The sequence below is a fragment of the Schistocerca serialis genome, chromosome 7, assembly GCF_023864345.2.
Source record: "Schistocerca serialis cubense isolate TAMUIC-IGC-003099 chromosome 7, iqSchSeri2.2, whole genome shotgun sequence".
Lineage (NCBI taxonomy): Eukaryota > Metazoa > Arthropoda > Insecta > Orthoptera > Acrididae > Schistocerca > Schistocerca serialis.
Window position 1 is genome coordinate 119337261 of NC_064644.1, and position 16511 is coordinate 119353771.

The following is a 16511-nucleotide window of genomic DNA, read 5'->3' on the forward strand; positions in this document are numbered from 1 at the left end:
AATAATTCTATTTGTTGTACAGAACTGAATGTAGTGTTTATTTCAAAATCTGGGGAGAGTCAAATGCTTTCAGAGAACAACATAATTATCTTGTACTACTCAGTTTCCTTGTGCTAACCTCCATAAATCATCTAATATATATATATATACTGGGAAACATTCAAGGAAAAAATCACAAAAAATAGCGAAGGAGCAAATACCACTGAAGAAGAAGCACAAACATCCATGGTGGAATATGGAATGCGAAAAGGCAATTCAAGTTCGTACAGAAGCCTTTGCGAAGTACAGTTCAAATAAAAATGAGAAAACTCTTCAAAACTTTTTAGAAACACGGAAACTTTCAAATAAACTTATTAGACAAGAGAAGAGAAAGTATGTAACTCAGCAACTGGAATCAATAGAAGCAGATTTTAAAAATTATAATACGCATGGATTCTACAAAACTTTTGCAAGCCAAATTAAAGGGTATATCCCTCAAAATGTCTGTTTTCGGAAATCAGATGGGAATCTGGCACTAAGCGACGAAGAAAACTGTGAAGAATTAGCCAAATATTTTGAAACGCTACTAAACTGTCCAAAACCAACAGAAGCTCTTCCAATATCCAGCACTAAAGCCCCGCAACAGCAAGACTCTGTACCGCCAACTGAAGAAGAAATTATCAAACACATAAACAAACTCAAAACTAACAAAGCATCAGGAAAAGATGGAATTGTAGCCGAATTTCTCAAAAGTCTGGGGTCTAACTCAAGAAATGAGCTAGTTAAAATTATTCAAAACATATGGGTTACTGAAGAAACACCAGAAGATTGGAAATGTGCCCTAATACATCCGTTACATAAAAAAGGGGATAAATCGGATGTGAACAACTATAGAGGAATCTCCTTACTTGCCGTCACATACAAGATATTATCAGCTTGTCTTCTTGAAAGAACACAAAAACTGCTAGAACCCAAAATCTCAGATTTCCAAGCTGGTTTCAGACCAAACAGATCATGTCCAGAACAAATTTTAAACTTGAAATTGATTACAAGGATGAGACAAATGCGAAGGAAGCCTACAGTATATGTCTTTGTCGACTTTAAAAAGGCATATGATTCAATTCACAGACCCACACTATTTAAAATTCTTGAAGAACAAGGACTGGATAAGAAGACACGGAACATCATAGAGCAGACATTAACAAATACAAAATGCAAAGTGAAATTCATGGGAAAACTTTCAAAATCATTTGAGATAAAAACTGAGGTTAGACAAGGTGAATTTGACAAGACTAAGTTTTGTATAAATGAAGACATGTGAGAATAAGTTGTAAATACAAAATCATCCATAAAATTTAGTGTCTTACTGGAAATTATTTATGGTATCGTGAAACAGATGACAAAGGAAGCACTGGATTTGGTCATCTTGGTTTTCAAAACAGAAAAGATTTCAAGTGGCAGTGTTGACAGCTCTGTTTCTAACATGTGCCTACACAACACTTGAAATATACTGATGTCAGCTTGAAAGTCCCTACATAAGCGAAAAATTTTATAATAAAGAAACAAAGATAAATGTCAGAATACAATGGCTTAACAATTTCTTAGAAACCCATCAGAGAAACACTGAGGAAAAAAAACACTTTGTAAAAAATTGAGAAAGAATTTGTTAACTATGCACTCCTGTCACATGCCATAGACATTTGAACCCAGACACTGTGATTAAAGGGTGTTTACACATGAAGACATCTATGGGATCCTTCCCCCATCACTCCTTCTTTGGATCTGCCATTAATACCATTTACACTGTTCTTCTTCTTCAGGTAAAACAGAAAAATCTATCAAACCTTATTTTGGAGCTGAAGCAACTGAAATGCAAGACCTGTTTATCCAATTTCATCATATTTCACATTGATTGTGCTCTGAGAACTTTATTTAGCATAAAACTAATTTTTCACAACAATAAGTGGAAGCACTTTCAAAACTGCTTGTTTTTGGCCATAAAATATTGGTCGTGGCATGTTGGATAGCAAGCCTTCCTGATATTCAACCACAGCCTTTTTTCCCTTATGTACTAAACACACACACACACACACACACACACACACACACACACACACACGATGACCACAATCTCTGGCTGCTGAGCCCTGACTCCGAGCAGCTGTGCATGATGCGAGAAGCAACTGGGTGTTGGTGGTAAGGAGGAGGCTGGGGCAGAGAAGGGTAGGGTTGGGGTGGGGGATGGTAAAGTGCTGCTTGTGGGAATATGCATGGACGATGTGGAGAGAGGGTAGGCCAGCTAGGTGCAGTTGGGAGGTTAGACAGAGGGCTGGGGGGGGGGGGGGTAATGGGAAAGAAGAGAAGTAAAGAGACAGGGTGCTTTGGTGGAATGAGGGCTGTGTAGTGCTGGAATGGGAACAGCGAAGGGGCTAGATGGGTAGGGACAATGACTAACAAAGGTTGAGACTAGGAGGTTTAGGGGAACGTAGGATATATTGCAGGGAGAGTTTCCACTGCATAATTCAGAAAATCTGGTTTCCGTGGGAAGGATCCAGATGGTACTGGCTGTGAAGCAGTCCTTCAAATGGAGAATGTCATGTTGGGCAGAGTGCTCAACAACGGGGTGGTCCAGCTATTTCTTGGCCACAGTTTGTGGATGGCCATTCGTGCGGACAGACAGCTTGTTGGTTGTCATTCCCATGTAGAATGCAGGACAGTGGTTGCAGCTTATCTTGCAGATCCCATGATTGGTTTCAAAGATAGCCCTGCCTCTGATGGGATAGGTGATGCTTGTGACTCGACTGAAGCAGGTGAAGGTGGGAGGATGTATGGAACAAGTCTTGCATCTAGGTCTGTTGTAGGGATATGAGCCATGAGGCAAGGGGTTGGGAGCAGGAGTTGTTTTGGGGATGGATAGGAACACTGTGTGGATACGAAGGGCAGCAAAATACCACTGTGGGAGGGGACAGGACATTCTTCATTTAGGGGATGGCAAGAGGTAGTCGAAACCTTGGTGGAGAATGTGATTTGGTTGTTCCAATCCTGGGTGGTACTGAGTCATGAGGGGAAGGCTGCTCTGTGGTCAGACAGTGGGACTTGGGGAGGTGGTGGGTGAATGGAGAGATAAGGCATGGGAGATCTGTTTTTGTATAAGGTTGGGAGGGTAATTATGGTCTGTGAAGGCCTCAATGAGACCCTCAATATATTTTTAGAGGGTCTGCTCGTCACTACAGATGCAACAGCCATGGGTGGCTAGGCTATATGGAAGGGACTTATTGGTATGGAATGGGTGGCAGCTGTCGAAGTTGAGGTATTGCTGGGGGTTGGTAGGTTTGATATGGGCAGAGCTATTGATGTAGCCATTTTTGAGGTGGAGGTCAACACTGAGGAAGGTGGCTTCTTGGTTTGAATAAGACCAGGTGAAGTGAATGGGGGAGAAGGTTCTGGAGGAGTGTGGATAGGGTGTCCTCACCCTTGATCCAGATCACACAGATTTCAAAATGAATCTGAAACAAGTGAGGGGTTTTGGATCTCTGTTTTGAGGAAGGATTCCTCTAGATGGCCCATGAATAGGTTAGCATAGGATGGTGCCATGTGGGTGCCCACAGCCGCGCCGCGGATTTGTTTGTAGGTAATGCCTTCAAAGGAGAAGTAATTGAGGGTGAGGATATAGTTGGTCTTGGTGACTTGGATGGAGGTTGTGAGTTTGGAATCAGTCGGACATTGGGAAAGGTAGTGTTCAATAGCAGTAAGGCCATGGGCATTAGGGATGTTAGTGTAAAGTGAGGGGGCATCAAAAGTGACGAGCAGGGCATCATGTGGTACAGGAACAGGAACTGTGGAGAGTCGGTGGAGGAAATAGTTGGTATCTTTTATATAGGGGGGTAGGTTGTGGGTAATAGGTGTTGGTCTAAGAGAGCACAAATTCTCTCGGGGAGGGGGGGCAATGGATTTTACATTGTTTGAATGGATAACAATTACATAATCTGCAAATGACATAACTTAATTTTGCTTGCATAATTATTTCTGAAGTTATGACTCAAAATGTACTACACTGAAATCGTTCCACTTCTGTTTCACTGACTGGTGCCTCATACCTGACTCTGGTCTTAAAGACATATTCACGCCAAAATGACATATGAGTAGTGTGGTATGTGAAAATAAGATGACAAGGATTAACTGCACTGTTAAAAAGGTTGACTACATCTGAAAATGCAAGGAGGCAGCCTGGGAAGGATGGGGCTTGAAAATTCCACACAATGCAGCAAATAGAGCCAGCCTTGCTGAAGACCAACCTTTTGGTTTAAATAGTGATTGAGTGGGCACAAGAACATTCACCTTTTCACATGATGGCTTCCACAAGACGGGGGGCCACACAATAGAGCTGCCTGCTGTGGCTGCCAGTAACTACATGGCAATCAACATGTTAAAACAAAGACAGGCACATGAGATGTGTTCCTTATTACAAGTATTGGACTTAATAACAGTATAACTTAACTGGTTATCACAGAAGTTTTGGCTGACTTATAGGACAAGGAAGAGAGGTGAAGATAGCGAAAGGCTGTGGCATGGAGGAAGAACAAAGGTGGTAGGGCAGGGCTACAGGAACATTGAGAGAGTTTAAGTTGAAGGGTGTGTGAGGGGCGGGGGGGAAAAATAAATAAAAAAGAGGCAAGAGAGGGAGAGAAACATAAGTATCAAAGAATAGATGCACAAGCAGGATGACAGGGACAGTAAACATTCAAGTCAGATTATTTGAGTACAGAATGTGCGCAACAGACATTTCCTACTTGTGAGGTTTAAATTAACTTGGAACTGTCTCCAAGGAAGGATAGGATGATCCACTGGACAGGAGTTTTAATGCAACTGTTAAATCTAAATATGTACTAATGAGAAATATACTTGCAAATTTGATGGTCTATTCCAAGTTTGGCAACAGCTGACAATACACATTGATCAAAGTGGACAAGTGGTGGGTTGTATTGCACACACAAAATGCAACGGAATTAGCAGCAGAGCTGATAAATAAATGAGAACTTTTTTCACTCTTCATGGGTATGAAGAACTGTCATAAAATAGGTATAGGATATAGGAAGCAGAGAGAGAGAGAGAGAGAGAGAGAAATGGAAGTGTGGCAATTTGACAGAATACTCTTCACTTAAAACTTCCGGGCTGATAGGCAGTGGTCGAAGTATAAAACTCTCCCCTGACGTTTCGTCTCCGACTGCGGGAGACATCCTCACAGGTACAGAGGTGAACTGCGAAGAGAACTAGAGGAAGCACTGATTATACAAGCAGTACAGAGGGAGCCACTGTTGATCACATGACGTCGGCTATGAGATTGTCTCTGGTAATGCCAACACTCTCGATTGAAAGTAATCGATCGTCACGCTTGCGGTGCAACGCTGACCTCGAAATTTTATTCGGTTTAACACCTTCATCTTTCCTGTTAAAATTATTATGGTGTTTATCAATCTCGATAGCCTCTCTATACATGCATGCATAGTAACGCGAGGTTTTTGATACGACACTTGTCTCGCTGAATTTTATTTAATGATCACCTTCCTGGTAAACATGTTTCGCTACGGCCAATTTATCCGTGTGACCCAGGCGGCAATTCCTCTTATGTTCAACAAGACGGATGTTCACACTTCTCTTTGTGGTACTGATATAAACCTGGCCACAACTACACGGGATTTTATATACCCCCTTTGTAGCCAAAGGGTGTCTTGCCTCTTTTGCCGATCTTAAATATTCTTTTATTTTTCTGGTGGGTCTGAAAATAGATTTCACCCCATACTTGCTTAAAACTTTCCCAATGCAGTCTGTGACCTTACTAATGAACGGAAGAAAAACTTTGCCCTTGGGCGACCGTTGTCCGTCATTGCTCCTGATTCTCTGCCTAGAGCGAAGTGCTGGAACTATATCCTTGCTAGAATAGCCATTCTTCACGAAAGTTAACCGTAGATGTTCAATCTCATCTTTAAAATAAACAGGTTCACAAATTTTGTATGCCCTGTCTACCAAGGTTTTCATTACACCTCTTTTTTGTCTAGAGTGGTGGTTTGAATCTTTATGTAGATAACGATCAGTATGTGTGGCCTTTCTATACACCTTATGGCCCAATGTTCCGTCCCATTGTTTAATCACAGACACATCCAGGAAATTTATTTGCCCATTCCTTTTTGTCTCCATAGTAATTGGATTTTCGGATTAATGCTGTTTAAATGTGTCAGGAAGGCATCCAACTCCTCTGCTCCATGTGCCCATACTACGAACGTGTCATCAACATAGCGATACCATCTGGCTGGTCTCTTTCTGGCAGTCTGCAACACCCGTTGTTCAAAAGTCTTCATAAATAGGTTAGCCACAGCAGGACTAAGAGGACTGCCTATAGCCACCCCGTCAATCTGTTCATAAAAGTTATTATTGTATTGAAATTAGCTTGTGGTGAGGCAGTGTCGGAATAATGCCACAAAATTGGTAGGAAAAATATCCGCTATGCATAAGACAGCTTCGTTTACCGGAATCACGGTAAATAATGGCACAATATCAAAACTGACGAGGATATCATCTGGGCCCACACTTGTTTCCTTTAACTTGTCAATGAAATGAGCTGAATTTTTAATATGATTGTCCATCCTACCAACCTAAGGTTGCAGCAATGAGGCAAGGTGTCTAGCTAACTCATGTGTTGGTCCGCCTATAGCGCTGACAATTGGTCTCAACGTAATCTCAGGTTTATGTACTTTGGGTAAGCCGTAAAGTCTAAGTGGGTACGATTCTGTTTTACAAAGCAGCTTCTTATCGTCAGAGGTGAATGAAGATGCTTTCACCAGTCGATTGGTCATTCTTAATTTTAAGTGAAGACAAGCTTACATTGTATGATCAAACGCCTTTACGGGGAGGATAAGTCAGCACTGGTTCGACGATTTGAAGGAATGCGCAAGAAGAAAGAACAACAATTGTGTACCCTCACCTTCCTGTTGCGCTGCAGGGACACTTTGACGGTTCCGAAATTTCTGAAGGTGAAGAGGACGTTTCGCTCGGCTCAAACTCATTGTATCTACAACCGTATGGAATCTGCAATGCTACGTGAGAGAATTCATTAGATGCGACGAGCACTGGCGGAAACCAGCAGTAAGCTTTTTCATCTCCACTTGGTTCTTACAAGGGAACCGCCCCATCGCACCCCGCTCAGATTTAGTTATAAGTTGGCACAGTGGATAGGCCTTGAAAAACTGAACACAGATCAATCAAGAAAACAGGAAGAAGTTGTGTGGAACTATGAAAAAAATAAGCAAAATGTACAAACTGAGTAGTCCATGTGTAAGATAGGCAACATCAAGGACACTGTAGGCTCAGGAGTCCCGTGTTTAGCGTGAGCAGTTGCGAAACGAGAGGTCCTCGGTTCGAGGCTTCCCTCGACTGAAAAGTTTTTTTTCGCAAAGTTATGATCTGTCCGTTCGTTTATTGACGGTTCTGTTCACTGTAATAAGTTTAGTGTCTGTGTTTTGCGACCGCACCGCAAAACCGTGTGATTAGTAAACGAAAGGACGTGCCTCTCCAATGGGAATCGAAAACATTTGATCACAATGTCATAGGTCAACCGATTCCTCCACAGGAAAACACGTCTGATATATTCTATACGATACTGGTAACGGCATGTGCGTCACATGACACGAATATGTTGTCGACCCACCTAACTTGTACACTTGGCGAATGGGTTTTACCTTGCCTGATTTAGGTTTTCTTGTGGATATGATAATCACTCCCAAAAAAGTGATGAAAACATAAGTGTGTGTCACATAAACTGCAACAAATGAATGCAACAGTCTCATAGTCGCACAGTTTTCCCTGTGCTCTGTCAAAACATATTTTTTTAACGGTTTCAAATTTTTCCTTGTGTAGACCGTCAAATCCTGCATATGTCCAAGCAAATCTGAACATGTCCTGGAATTTTGGAGAGTGAAGTTGATTATGTGTGAGTGCCTGAACTTTGATAATTGTCTGAATACTAAAAAAAAAAAAAAAATTATACTTTTCACTCGAGGGAAGACTTGAACCAAGGACCTCTCACTCCGTAGCTGCTCACGCTAACCACGGGACCACGGTGCTCCTCAGCTCACACTTCTCCTTGATGTTGCCTATGTTGCACATGGACTACTCAGTTTGTATATTTTGCTTATTTTTTTCATAGTTTCACACAACTTCTTCCTGTTTTCTCGATTGATCTGTGTTCAGTTTTTCAAGGCCTATCCACTGTGCCAACTTATAACTAAATCTGAGGGGGGTGCAATGGGGAGGTTCCCTTGTTAGTAATACTATGCAGTGTGGTGACTGGAATAAAATTAACGGTCTAACATTCAAAACTATGGAAGTTAGTGCAGAAATATTAGTAAATAGACAGAAGAAGAAGTTAAATAACTTACAAAACAGCATTTAGGGAGGTTCAGTTGAGGATAATTCTCGAACTGTTATTAACCTGTCTGATAAAGATTTGTCAAAAGTTGAAATTTCTGTACTAGCGAAAGGAGGCAATTTTGCTTTGATGCCCCAAAACTTACCCACAAAGGATATTGTAGCAAATATTGAGGCAGGTACCCGTCAGCTTTCACAGCAGTCCGCTGATATAATTAGGATGGAAACGACTAGGATTTTACGTACATGTAAGCCACGTAACAGTAATTTGCCGCAGGCACAAAGGAAGGCGCTGAGGGATATAAATGCAGATAAAAACATTATTGTTCTTAATGCAGATAAGGGTAATGCCACTGTCATATTGAACAGTGTGGACTATCATGGAAAAATCAATGATATTTTGGTTCCCTCTAATTACAAAAAACTCCAGAAAGATCCTACCATGAAGATTTTAAGAATGACCAATCGACTGGAGAAAGCGTCTACATTCGCCTCCGACGATAAGAAGCTGCTTTGTAAAACAGAAGCATACCCACCTAGACTTTACGGCTTACCCAAAGTACGTAAACCTGAGATTACGTTGAGACCAATTGTCAGCGCTATAGGCGGACCAACACATGAGTTAGCTAGACACCTTGCCTCATTGCTGCAACCTTAGGTTGGTAGGATGGACAATCATATTAAAAATTCAGTACATTTCATTGACAAGCTAAAGGAAACGAGCGATGGCCCGGATGATATACTCGTCAGTTTTGATACTGTGTCGTTATTTACCATGATTCTGGTAAACGAAGCTATCTTATGCATAGCGGATATTTTTCCTACCGATATTGTGGCATTTTCCGACACTGCCTCACCATAAGCTACTTTCAATACGATAATAACTTTTATGAACAGATTGACGGGGTGGCTACAGGCAGTCTACATCTACATCTCCATGACTATTCTGCAATTCACATTTAAGTGCTTGGCAGAGGGTTCATCGAACCACAAGCATACTATCTCTCTACATTCCACTCCCGAACAGCGCGCGAGAAAAATGAACACCTAAACCTTTCTGTTCGAGCTCTGATTTCTCTTATTTTATTTTGATGATCATTCCTACCTATGTAGGTTGGGCTCAACATAATATTTTTGCATTCGGAAGAGAAAGTTGGTGACTGAAATTTCGTAAATAGATCTCGCCGCGACGAAAAACGTCTTTGCTTTAATGACTTCCATCCCAACTCGCGTATCATATCTGCCACACTCTCTCCCCTATTATGTGATAATACAAAATGTGGTGCCCTTTTTTGCACCCTTTCGATGTCCTCCCTCAATCCCACCTGGTAAGGATCCCACACCGCGCAGCAATATTCTAACAGAGGACGAACGAGTGCAGTGTAAGCTGTCTCTTTAGTGGACTTGTTGCATCTTCTAAGTGTCCTGCCAATGAAACGCAATCTTTGGCTCACCTTCCCCACAATATTATCTATGTGGTCTTTCCAACTGAAGTTGTTCGTAATTTTAACATCCAGGTACTTAGTTGAATTGACAGCCTTGAGAATTGTACTATTTATCGAGTAATTGAATTCCAATGGATTTCTTTTGGAACTCATGTGAATCACCTCACACTTTTCGTTATTTAACATCAACTGCCACCTGCCACACCATACAGTAATCCTCTTAGTCCTGCTGTGGCTAACCTATTTATGGAGACTTTTGAACAACGGGCATTGCAGACTGCCAGAAAGACACCAGCAAATGGTATCGCTATGTCGATGACACATTCGTAATATGGACACACGGAGCAGAGGAGTTGGACGCCTTCCTGACACATTTAAACAGCATTAATCCTAAAATTCAATTTACTATGGAGACGAAAAGGAATGAGCAATTGAATTTCCTGGATGTGTCTATGATTAAACGATGGTACGGAACGTTGGGCCATAAGGTGTGTAGAAAGGCCACACATACTGATCGTTATCTATATAAAGATTCAAACCACCACCCTAGACAAAAAAAGAGGTGTAATGAAAACCCTGGTAGTGACGTCACTGGTCATGTGGAACAAGTTGCACTGTTCTCTCATGACACCCTGAAACCCACAGATGCAGAATTTCTTACCTTCTGAAACGCATATGACTCAGAACCACACCAATGTTTATTAACAAAAATTCAATTATATTGGTTAACAAACACAATTTGTGACTGGATTGAGGCTTCTTTCGAAAAGAAGGATGTGGCATGTTCGTTTGAATGGAGAGTTATGGACAGAGGTATAAGTAACCTCTGGCGAGTTATATATAGTTACATTCAGATTTTTTGCAGATGTAGTGTAACTCTCTGTAGGGACATGAAAATGAATGATTACATAGGCTCAGTTGCAAAGGTTGTGTCAAACTTTGGCTCATTTGCAGGAAACTGAGAAAATGTAATTGGTCCACAGAGGACAGTTATATCTTGAAATATTTTTCAAGTTTATGAGACCCATACCAAATAGTACCAAGAGGGGATATTGAAAGTATTCAAAGAACAATACAATTGGTCACATGTATGTTTGACTCACATGAGAGGCTGCTGAGAAACATGAATTGGCACATGCTTGAAGACAGCCACATTAAAGCACTGAAACCTACTTACAAAGTTTTCAGTATTAAGGAATCAGTGTTATAGAACAATCTAGAAATATACTTCAGCCCATTACATATCACTTGTAGGGACCACAAAGGTAGGATTAGAAGAATTACAGTTGTGTACAGAAGCATTTAAGCACTTATTCTTCCCCTGCTCCAAATGCGATTGGAAAAGGAAGAGACCCAAACATGTTGCACAATGCTAAGTATCCTTTGCCATTTATATTCAAATAAAGACTGTGGGTGAAGCAGTGACTGATAAGCCATCTGTAGAGCACAAGTTTTCACGATAAATAGGCGGCAGCAGGTACTCTTGGTGGAGTACATTTAATATGGGAGGTGGAAATTCATGTCATGTAACATGAAGACAGGATCATCAAATTAAATAGATTTGGAGACAATATTGACTACTGAAAGAGTAATAAACATATTTCTTCATGGTGGATTCAGGTGATGGTCATCATATTAAGTATACAACTGGTTTATATATTTGGGCAGATAAAAAATATTCTTTTAGATGACCTGTTTACAGCATTTTGTTCAAGGATTATGTCAACAATTTGTGAATGCAGAGAACCTCGGCTGGCTAACTGAACACTCACCAATTTAATGCTGAACAGGAACATGTGAGTGACAATATGATACAGAATCCTCTCCTTCCTAAAGGGCACATAAATCGACAACTCCCTTAGGCATCTCTGCCAACTATTCGTTACAGGACACAGGGTTTAGCAGTGTCAGAAGAAAACTTATACTGACTGACACCATGGGAAAAGAAGGAGGAGGAGGAGATTAGTGTTTAACGTCCCGTTGACAACGAGGTCATTAGAGATGGAGCGCAAACTCGGGTGAGGGAAGGAAATCGGCCGTGCCCTTTGAAAGGAACCATCCCGGCATTTGCCATGGGAAAAGAGATTGCTAAAAATTATAAATCACAGTTTGTTTCAGTATATGATGAAGGTAGGGTACAAGTACGTGGAAACGCATATTAAGCAATTAAGTCATCTTGTGAACATGGCACTGTCCATACCACAGGTGATGATGTCCTTAAATAAATAGCTTTTACATTAGAAGAAGAAATTTGTTGATAGGAATGCATTTATGCTAGATCATTTCAAGGGTTTTCATGGGGTGCTGAATGAAAATGAGCCAACAGAATCAATACAGAGTTCCCCAAAGCTTTCAGTGTCTCGTGTTCATGCCAAGATGAGTGAGTCACCACTATTACCAATGCAAAAGACAGTGATCATTCTATTCTATAAATCTGTATTTAGTTCAGCTATTTGTTAATGTAATACCTCTATCAATATTTTATAATACGCACAATCAAAATTTTATAATATACACAGTCCCCCTCCACCTCTGTCTGTTTATATATGTTGCTATGTCTTAGAAGTGAAAGAAAATGTCCACAGGATTATTCTTCACACGTAAATATGCTAAAACATCATGAATAAAAGATCAAATGGCATTTTCTGTGGGGTTGCCAACACAAAATCTATAGAGAGCAATTAACAAGGCATTTCAAACTGAATTGCATACATTAATGCACCTTCAGAATCTTTATTAAAATACACTGCTACTTCACTACAGTATCCCAGACTATAATACATCAAAACTGGACGTCCATGACTTTGGGTAATCTCAATTAGTTGTCATTAATTACATCAGTGTGAAATTTCCTCACATAAAATTAGTCTCCAAGATGTAATATAATGGTACCACTCCATGAGTTAATCATCTGCATACCACTGTATCGTGAAAATTAAGTACAGCAGAAATACATACCTTTTTTTTGCTGTTCTGCATTAGCTCAATAAGAAAATTTACAAGTGTTAAGAAATTACATAGTTTCATGACTATTTTCAGCCTTATTTTCCCATCAGAACCAGATTAATTACAAAAAACAAAGAAACACATGTGCAGTCTCTTACTGAAATGGCCTAGCCACAGGCAAATAAACTTCATGAATTCTGTACCCTGTAACAAGAATTCTACTTCGAATAACAGTGCTTATTGAGACTGAATAATAGGAAATGTAATTACATACGATACAAAGTGATTATCTTAAGTACAAAACTACTTTAACATTATGTCTAGGGTCACTGTGAAACAAGTAAAATATTAAGTAAACAGCAAACAGGTAAATCTATGTTCTGCAAAACGCACATGCAGACAGAAACAGTAGATGAAAAAAGGCGCAGTAAGAGAAAACGTGTTAGGGAAACACACTGTGGCAAAAGGAAATTTACGGTGCAAAGAGATCACATTAGAATATTTGGCATAAGTTACTTCCTCTATCAACATTCGTAAATTCCTATGCTCACTAGTCCCAGACATGTACGGCTACAACAAATACATGAAAAAAAAAAAAAAAATGGTGGTTGTGTTCTATATCTTATATTCACTGTATGATATACCTTCTAACTCAAATCATATCACTACGACATATATTCGCGTATGATGTATCTCGCTTTAACTGCAACATTTACACAAGGCAGTTGGCAAAACAATCACTGCGAAATACCGATTGGCGCGAAATCAGGAAACTTACAAAATGATTACATATCTCATAGTGCGCTCTTGGTAGCTTAAGAGTAATAACGGCCGTTTGATATGGATTTTTATCGCTCAGTGTATTATCATACATTGAAAAGACGACAGCATACAAGTCACACACAAATAAAAATCCATTTTTGGGACACATTTTTGTTTAGCTTGTTGTTTTACTTATACCATCTTCGCAACAGCGGTGATTAGTGAAATATATACCCTTGTAAATATTGTACGAACCTCACATATGGACAGTTTAATTCGTTTCGTGAGACTGCTACTGCGATGAAAACAAATCAGACTACCACATCTCACTTTACACGAATGATTCATAGTCATCAAACTTTAAGCATATACAGCACACAGATACAAATATTGACAACAAACCGCTGAACTGTTTTTCAACATTGGTCAAAGATTATATGTCACCCAAAATAGCCTCGATTTGATAATCTTAATGATGAAGTTATTTCGACTGAATGTTTTGCAAAACAGGAATGCAGACATTAATTCGCTTAGTACAGCGTTTCAAAATATTTAACTTTTGAAAAATGTACTGTGGTTTTATATATTTGATCCACTGTGCAAGCATGTGTAGGGGCAACAAATCGCGAAGGCTGTGACGCAGATGTTAGTTTAGCGCTGTCTCGACAGGTAGCTCTAGTCAAATCGGAAGGCAGGAGCATGATGGAGAGAATGTTGAAGAGAGTGGGGTTACAGAGCGGCAGAAAGACAGCTGAGACAGATAAACAGTCGGCGGATGAAACGGAAGAGGCAGGATGTGGCAATGCGGACGACGCCGATAGAAGTCCAACAAGCAGTGGTGATCACCAGTGGTGTGATTTATTAAGTTTTAAGAGCGTGTGCGGGCCGGTTGTCAGTGACTGTCAAAATCAGCTGGCCGGAGAGGAGCCGGCGCGCAGGCCGCGAAGGCTCCGAATGTTCAATTTTCATTATCTCGATTCTCATGTGATGGAATTTCGACCGAGGGCCATAACACGACGTTTCTGTGGAGGGAAAAAACACGAAAATGAACTGTATCGTAGCAACAGCTTCAAGTTCGAAAGATTCGAGCGACTGGAGGACGCTGTGCCGCTACAGAAACAGGTGAGGATCTTGTTTAAAACAGCAAATTGTTCACTGGAGTGTAATATACATCGGCCTCATTTTTGATTAGTGAAGAAAACTCGCCGGTGAGATTTATTTTCATTCAGAGCTACTTTTCATGTATAAAAAGACACACGACATGGTACTTACAACGTGCGCATCTACGACGTAAAGACAACTGTATGCCCTAGCGTGAACATGAAATTTAAAACCAGTGTTAGTAGCAAATGGAAAAACCATTTTGTACTGCATTTACGTGCACCGATGTTTAAGTAGCATAAAGAGTTATTCAAAATTACCTTGCAAATTACCTATAAAATTTAGTGCCAATATGACGCAGGAAGATGGTTTTCAAAAAGCGCAACGTGGAGACGTGGAGCTACTCTAATGCAAGTTTTGTTCAGCACAACATATAAATAGATTTTGTATTAATGTTAGCGTAGTATTTGCAGACTTATTTCCAACAATAGCAGGCTTCAACGTAAAATAAGTTCATAATATGTAGGCCTAAATTTACTAAGAATGGAGAACATCTTGAGGAAAATAATGGGAATTTGTGTGCTAATCCTTTAGTTTCATATTTGAATAATGTATGTTTTCAGGTGATTGGTCGAGTAATATGTTGTGACAAACTCAATAGCTGGCATAAAAAAGGAAAAATAATCTCCTAACATATAAGCGAACGACTAAAGAGGAGCGCTTCTTGATCATATAGCATAAAATGGGAAATGTTTTGGCGTCAAAATAATGGATATTACGACGGAATAACTGTCAAAGATTAACCTGCCGCAGTCACGGGTGATAAAGACGTACCTCATACGGCTGAGTGTACGAGAGCAAATCGATGGCAGTCTTGGTGCAGAAACGTTGTTAAAGATTTATTGGGGAAAGCATGGCAAAACTTGGCCAAACGAAGATTTGAACCCCGCTCCTCATGACCCGCGCCCGGTGTCTTGATGAGGTGTGCAGACTCCATTAAGGGGGCGCTGAAAGTCCTGATCACTGCGGTGACTCACCTGCTATTGTTGTGAGTTTTTGCGCAGTTTGACTGTTTTAATTTTTTATTTAGTTACTTTCACTGTGAATGGGAAAGGGATACTTACGTGATACGTCAGTAACAGGTGAAACTGGAATGGAGATTGGCTGTCTTTACAAAAGGAATCGTAATAGACCTCATCCTTTTTTTGTGGCTGCTGCTCAGAAATAGCACGAGAAAGTGTACTCAACAGTAAGGGGGTATGTGAAGACCGAGGACACAAAATTGCTGACTGGCAAAACGTGAATGAATCTGCGAACATTTTAGAAAGAACTGCAGTTTCATTCGCTACAACAATTACTTTATAATTTTCTAGTACTGTGTCATTCGACATAGCTGTAACGTGAATATTATACTTGTTCTCAAATCATGTGCAGAATTCGACACAATAGCACCTACCGGCGATGGTCATGGAACATATCTAGTTAAGAGACAGTAGCCAACAAATTTAGAGGAAAACTTAACTATAATTTTCTGCATTATCTACCAGAAAGATTCATTTGTAGAAAACGGGCGGATAGCTAAAATGCATGGGGACCGTAACGCAAAACGACAAATATTTATTGCATAAATCTGCGACTTGGAAATTCGCCGCCAACATAATGATACACTGAAGTTGCAAGAAATGCGCACATAATCTGGCATAGGGCTAATCTACACATCTTTCTACATATCAAACCAATCTCGAATATTTCCAGTGGCTTAAATCAGGATCTTGGAAGATGTACTCTACTAGTAGAAACAGTACATGCGCCACGAATGAACATATTGAGCTGGAAAGGTTTCACAGCCCTTAGGAG

At 40.3% G+C, this 16511-nt stretch overlaps 1 protein-coding gene across 5 annotated transcripts in view; it reads right to left on the bottom strand.

The window, feature by feature from the left end:
* The window catches only part of LOC126412845 (zinc transporter ZIP1-like), a 36777-nt gene that overhangs the window by 9463 nt on the left and 10803 nt on the right, over positions 1–16511 (bottom strand). For 2 of the 5 annotated variants that reach the window (XM_050082691.1, XM_050082690.1), the window contains exon 1: positions 13809–13967. The exons of 1 other annotated variant lie outside the window; for it this stretch is intronic. The gene's annotated coding sequence lies outside the window, so the exon portion shown is untranslated. Of the gene's footprint in view, positions 1–12803; positions 12996–13435; positions 13543–13808; positions 13968–16511 lie in introns of those variants that run through there. 2 more of the 5 variants (XM_050082694.1, XM_050082695.1) reach the window with 2 other exon arrangements.